The following is a 7,637-nucleotide window of genomic DNA, read 5'->3' on the forward strand; positions in this document are numbered from 1 at the left end:
AATGGCGTGTGTAGTGTGTGTGCCGGGTATGTGTGTTGTACAGCTGACTGGTCTTGTGTTTGTTCCTCCCGCCGATGGGTCATGTGATGTTGTGTGCTTAATTACGAGTACTACTAATCCCCTAACACCATACTTCCCCCCACCCTAAAAAAAATTTGGGTGGCCTTTTTCCTATACAACTTAACATAACTTAATTTACTTAACATAAGGTATAACTCAACCTAACATAAGGTAACCCTAAACATAAAATATACATCAACGTAATTCATTTGTTTTTCCTCTTTTTTGTTTACTTGATCACATGTTTTTTTTTTTTTTTTTTTTCTTCTTCTTTGATTTTTTTTTTCTTCTTTGATTTTTCTTTTTCTCTTTTCTCCTTGATTTTTTCTTCTGTGACCTTTTTCTTTCATATTTTCTTTTTATTTTCTTCTTTTGTGATCGTTTTATTTTCTTTTGTGATCTTTTTCTTTTCTTTCTCTGTGATTTTTTTTGTGATCTTTTTCTTTTTTCTTTTCTTATTTGTTCATAAACATAAATATAACACAAATATATACATCAATATATACATCATTACCAAATCATACAAAATATTCTTACCTTGTCTCTGCCTTGATATAAATTAAATAAGCTCACTACGCTTATCTATGTACCTTAGTAAAAGAAACAAATATTTAAATCAATGAATATATACATATATGCATATGGGGTGTTATCAACCAACTAATCTATTTTTATCAATATATAAACTATAAGGGATGCATACAAATTAATTGGGTAATGAATCATAGATGATATTATAGGCATTCGTTTTATATTTCTTGTATCGCATTGAGATACACATCCTATAAAATAAATCGATTTGCACAGTGGCAGGCAGAGACAGGTGCAAGGGAGTAGCATTGCCCTGTTATTCGAGGCAATAGAGCTCCCTTGCTTTAATCTGTCATAACCAGGATTGATAGTGAATTCAAGATGGACACATTCCGAGGGGGCGCTCACATGAAAACGTTTCGTAGGATGCCTCCCAGAACGGGTCGCTTTCTTGTATTACAAGTTGCACACCTGGCTATATGCAGATGTGAGTGTCTTCCGACATGCCGTATCGGTATTACCGAGAGCTACCGATCCCAGCATGCCCTGCTGAAGGAGGATCATGACTAAGCTGGATGATGTAATGTCGTAGTGATTCAGAAATCATCATGACATCACGCTCATCCTGCTCCATCAAGATAACTCCTTCTCTATAAAGGTAGAAGAGTTCCCTGTTTGTCCACAAAAACTTTCCCTCTGGCGGGAGGAGAAACAGAGTCTCTTCAGCCGGCTCTTTCTTGTATGTTAACCACTTGCAGGGGGGCTCGAGGATTTGGTCTGGTTCCGCTTAATCTTGACTATATTGTCAGAAGGCGGTTCCTCTGCCACCTCAGCCGGGTCAACTATTCGGATCTCAAATGAGTTGGCTTTGTTGGATATTTCCATGCATATTTCAGGGAAAGATTCAACAGCCTCACCCTTTGTCTTTGACTTAATGGCACATCTTTGTCTAATCAATCGACAAGGTGTACCAATCTATTTCTTTTTAAGTAGAAACCTTCTCAACTCCTGTTCCCCTGGGGCCAGCCCCTCAATAGAGCGGCTCCAGGGATCCAGAAGATGAAGAGTATAGACCTGATTCATGAGTATCCACAATGGGACACATTCTGAGGGTTCTACGTCAGGTCCTACAATCAAGACTTATAAGCCTTCCCAATCATATCACCTTGTTTTATGGATCTTCTCTTTGTATGATTGGTAGGTCTTCACCATTCATAGTTAAGATAGCATTTGGGATGCTAATATTGGCATTGTGTTTTCGTAACAAGTCAACGCCAAACAACATCTCATCTGCTATCGGAGCTACATAAATCTTCTCGCTGAGTATTTGGGCACCCAGCTTGATATTGATAGGCCCTACCACCATGCCGTCCATTTTCATGTCTCGGCCAGCCCCCTTAAGGATTACACGCTTAAGGATGGGCGGCCGAGGCTGGAGGCGTTTGAATAGCCTATCTGATATAATGGTGACAGCTGCCGCAGTGTCCAAAACAGATGTAATGGGCTCTTTGCCAACTGTCAACCCAACACTCAATGTTGAAGTAGACATAATTCTACAAATGACTACTTCAATATCTTGATCTTTAACCTCACCAGGAATGTCTGGTGGCCATGGTGGATTCCTCCAAGGAACATCTATTACCTCAGAGAATTTCGGGCTCCCTGGACTTGCTTGTGAGTCCGGTGCCCGTGTGTTACCATGGTCTTGTGGCATTAGGCTGTCCTTTAACTCAGAGAATTTCGGGCTCCCTGGACTTGCTTGTGAGTCCGGTGCCCGTGTGTTACCATGGTCTTGTGGCATTAGGCTGTCCTTTAATGGAATGGAGATGGTGGGGGTGGGGATCTGTGATCGGATCGGGGATTCCCCATCTCCTCCGATCCCTGTCCATTTCCCTCCTTCTCGAAGGTGACAGCCCTCAGTTGTCTGTTCCGAGCAGGCGATCGCCCTCTGGGGCAGGCCCTACTGAAATGGCCTTCTTCCCCACAGTTGAAACAGCCTGCGAAGTTTCGCTGCCGATCGGTTGTTGGAAGGCCCGAAGATGGTCTTCTGCCTCCTTCTGACCGATCCGGCGTTCTATTAGAGGTATACCTCGGCCTGTCTGATGTACCTGGAGCTCGGCCGGAGGTATATTTTGGTCTTTCAGGTGTGACAGGGGCACGGCCGGAGGAGTAACTCGGCTGGCCTCTTGACACCGACAAAAGTTCTTTAGTACTCCGAGACAGATCCGTGATTGCAGCAACCATCGAATCCATCTTGGAGGCCCACATTGCATTCTGAGCCTCCAGAGCACTGATTCTAGCCTCGAGGCTAGAATTTCCTTTGGTGGCAGCTTCCGGAGGAGACGACTCTGGTACCCTGAGGTCATTCTTATCTTCTCCTACAGAGAGCTGCCTTACTTCGTTTCTCAGCCTAGGGCCATGCTTCTGCATGGTCTTCTGGGTAAACTGAAACCATTTGTACTTGGTCATGGCTTCATCTAGTGTCCCAGGCCGAGAAGTCAGGACATGATGCCCTGCATCTTTGTCTTGGGCACCTTGGCAGAACCTTGCCACTACAAGTTCTTGGACGAACTTGTCAGGTAGGCCTACGAAGGCCTGACCTGCAAGGGTCATAAGCCTATCTGCCCACTTGATGATGTCTTCATCCGAGCGTTGAAAAGCCGATTGAAATTGCATCCGAGTAACTTCCGGCTCCTCCTGGAGAGCGAACCGCTTCTCCAACTTGGTAACCAAGTCAGAGAAGGCGATATTTGGATTGCTCTCCTGGATGAGGGCCATGAACTTACTGGCTTCGGCCTCCAACGCCAGACACAGCTGATATTTCTTGTCTGCATCAGACATGCCATGTCTTTCGCTGTAAAGTTGGAACTTTGAATAGAAGGCCGCCCAACTTCCTTTGCCGTCAAACGAAATAGTCTTCGGCAAAGAGGTTGGTCTAGAAGGGGGCCTTCTGTCGTCATACTCCGGTACCACAGGTCTTGAGGCCGAAGTAAGTCTGGTGACGCGGGGCGGCTGATTTCTTGTTGGCAGCCCCAAGTATCCAGGACTTACTGATGGCCTTGTGGTGTTTCTATTTTCACTGTATACTGGGCCTCCATGTCCATCTCTGTGGGGTCCAGCGCCTTGATACACAGGGTTGCTACCCCCATGTTGCAAGTCACATGGTCCTTGGGGAGAGGTTTGCGGGGCCACAGTGTTAGGGTAGTGTGGCGGATATCTGCCTCCAGCCCATGGTGGGCAATATCCACCGTAGGCGGCAGCAGGGTTGCAGTATGGAGGAGCTGGTTGTCCAATTCCTCCGAATGGCATCATCTGCATCATCCTAAACATCACGCCATACATTTCATCATACTGTGCTTGCGTGAAGTTTGGAGCGGCCTGTGGAAAGCTATGTGGAGGTGTCTGGGTTGTTTGATTGAACATTGCTGGTCGGCCACCCTGAGTACCGGGAGCCTGACCATGCAAATCCACTTGGGCATGAGGACCAAATTGGAACTGGGGTCCTGGTGGGGTAGCTACCTGGGCACGAGGACCACATTGGAACTGGGGTCCTGGTGGGGTAACTTGGTGGGGACCCTGTGGTGGGAACAGGCCATCGTTCCATCCTGAAAACCCAAATTGATTAGCCCAGAGGGACTTAGCCCTATCTTCTGGAGAGGCCGAAGGCTGCTGAGTAAAAGCGCCACCTGGCCTCCCCCCTGTGAAAAATAAGGGGGCCTCCCCGTCCTGTGTCTGAGAAGACTGGCCTACAGCACCCCGAGTGCTATGTGCACGGGTGTGCTGTGGCCAAGCCTCAAACGCCTGGCTCACGGGGGGCTCCTTTGATGGAATCATTGGAACGCTCGTAGAAGGCTCGTCTCCTTCAGAGCGCACTTCTCTGCGGTCCACATTATGAGCCGTTGTTGTTGGCTCATAGTCAAAGGCGTAAACTAATAGTTCCGCCTTCGGTATATGAGGTATCGACAAGAATGTATCCGGAGTAAGGTCGGCCGCCTCCCTCGCATGTAGAATGCGGTTGGCGGTGGCCATACCCACTCCGGGCAGACTCATCAATTCCTCAGACGAACACAAGTTGATTTTGATTCTTGGTATGTTGCTCGCCATCTTGATGTAGAAATTAATCAGTAACAAAAATTAAATTCCAAAATTGAACTGTAATTAACCAAAAATTATCCTGCAGACTACTTTGTCTTGCGGATAAAATCAAAATAAATCTGGGACAAAATTCACTTTTTGAAAAAAAATTGAAAGAGAATTAACAGAACTAACCTCACAATATCCTGAGAATGTAATCAAATTAAAATCCAGAGGCTACCTTGCCTAAAAAATAAAATTCCTGTATGATTTAATTCTTAGGAAAGAAAAGAAAAAATGCAAACAATCGAACGCTCACTTGTTCAAAGAAAGATATGAAAAATATATAGAAATAATTTCAAATAAATAAATTCTTATTATTTATTTATTTTTTTTTCCGTTTTTTGAACAAAAGTTAATATTTACAAGTACAATTTATCTAAATATATACAAAATTTATTTAATTATACAATTTATAATTAATTGATTGAATATGAATTTAATACAAATGTCAGCAGCAGCAACAATTCAATTACACAACGGCAGCAGCAATAAAACAACAAAATATTTAATACAGCAGCAGCAGCAACAATACAACAGCACAGCAACAGCAGCAAAATATTCAATACAGCAGCAGCAGCAACAACAAAATAATTAATACAAGACTGAATTTCCTTATCTCCTGAGACGTGACCAAAAATAATAAATTCCTAATAATTAACAGCAGCAGCAGCAGCAGCAAATTTCTGGTGTTTTCTCCAAAAAACACCCAGAAATATAATTACAAAAAAATACTAACAGCAGCAGCAGCAGCGCGGCGGTCAAAGGAGAAAAGCAAATTCAGGCTTGTAATAAAATAATCAACTCACAACATCAATAATATTCCGCAATCCATTCACACCACATCAGTAAACACAGTCAAACGCATTCAAAATTTCATCAAAGTTAATCACACTCGGTGGCCACAAAAATATATCCTAACAAGGGAAGATTTAAATATATGGTCAACAAAATGAGTGGATATTTACCCTAAATAGTACAACGTATAATGTTTTGTCCAAAAAAATCCGATTAGCTCCTGTCTAGCTAGCCGCTGAATTCCTTCAAGGCCAGCACGGCAGTGCCGATCGGTAAAAAAAATAGAGTATATTTACGGAACTAAAAATCAAACTTTTTCCACCAAAAAATAAAATCTCAAACTAAAATAATATGTTACTTTTTGTTTTATTTAATATTATGGACGAAACAGAGTCAAACAGCTCAAATTAATAAAAAGCCTAAAATTTTCAAGATGGCGGCGGCTTTTTTATATTCGGCCACGGCCAACGCAGATTCTGCAACGGCGTTGGCTGTGGCGAAGTAAAGAAAATGTTTTGCCGAAAATAAAATAAAAATCGCTTTAATCCTCGTCGCCAGTAAAGAGGTGGGCCGATAACATAAATAATAATACACTCGCTATACACATATAAACTTCACACCGGGAGAAAGCCTTACCTTATTCTTGTATTCTATCCAGGCACTCTTATATTATAACAGGTCCGCTACGACCGGGGGTTGGGTATGGAATGATGAATGGCGTGTGTAGTGTGTGTGCCGGGTATGTGTGTTGTACAGCTGACTGGTCTTGTGTTTGTTCCTCCCGCCGATGGGTCATGTGATGTTGTGTGCTTAATTACGAGTACTACTAATCCCCTAACACCATACTGGTTTAATTAAAGACAAGTCACCACACCAGTCCAGCATTTCATTTTTTTCTTTTTTTCCTGGAGTGTTAATTTTTCTTTTCTTTTTTTCTTTTCTTTTCATTTTTTTTCCTGCTCTTTGTTTTTTTCTTTCTTCATTTCTTTTTCTTTTGTTTTATTTCACTTTTTCTTTATTTTTTTTGTTTTCTATTTGTATATATTTTTTTAAAATATGTTTGTTTCCCCCTTTTTTATGAAAAAAAAAAAAAAAACTGGATTTGGGGAAAAGGAAAAGAAATAATATTGTTCTGTATCTGAGTTTGTTTGTTATGCATAATTTATATTTTTACCATTATGAGTGTACTATTAATTTATTCTCTTTTATATAACTCAAACGAAGATTCTTGCCATCTGATTGGTTGAAAGGTGTTCAATATTTGGTCCATTCTTTACTGCGTGCATTTTGTAATTTTCCATTGCACGGTGACCATGCATTTTTTATTTTTCCAATGCACGGTACGCGCGCTAGCGCTTCCTCAGTATAATCATGTGTATGTCTACTTACCTTTTTGTGTATGTGTGTGTTTGCGCGCATGAAGTTAGCGCTAAAAACTGACTGTGCGCTCGACTCAGATCCATGAAGCAATGCGCGTCACAAACATGAAAGCAAAGCCAAAGGGCTGATGAGCTGTCGATACATGGTGTAATCCACCGACTAGCAATTATCAGAGAAAAGGAGTTGCGGGAAATAGGCCAACCTAATTTTTATCTTTTTTATTCCTTTTTTACATTTTTAAAAACTTTGTAACTTATATGAGTTATATAAAACAAATAATGAATGTAAATATTTGTGCAATGGAAAGAATATTTACATTCGATGAAAGATTAAAAGTTCCATTCAACTCGGCTAACGCCTCGTTGAATGGAACGTTACATCTTTCATCTCATGAAAATATTCTTCCCATTGCACGCATACACATTCAATGTTTTTCTTTATATTTTTTTCGGGCCACCAAACTTTAATATCGGGCCACCAAAAAATAACATATGACGATTTTGGTGGCCCGAATGGGCCACCACCAAAAAAAATTAATGTGGAGCCTTGACTAATTAGACAAAAAATTTTGGCAATAGAAGAAAGCTCCGTACTTCGTCAACGAGAATAAAATCAGCACTTAAATGACACTAATTGAGGGATATTCATGATACTGGGGGATTTGACTTCACATTGTGTAGTAGATGTCTATTTTGTACTATTTTCATCAAGATCTGAAAGTGAAAAAAATCAGA

This window comes from Lytechinus pictus, chromosome 9 (assembly GCF_037042905.1).
Source record: "Lytechinus pictus isolate F3 Inbred chromosome 9, Lp3.0, whole genome shotgun sequence".
In the NCBI taxonomy this organism is placed as follows: domain Eukaryota; kingdom Metazoa; phylum Echinodermata; class Echinoidea; order Temnopleuroida; family Toxopneustidae; genus Lytechinus; species Lytechinus pictus.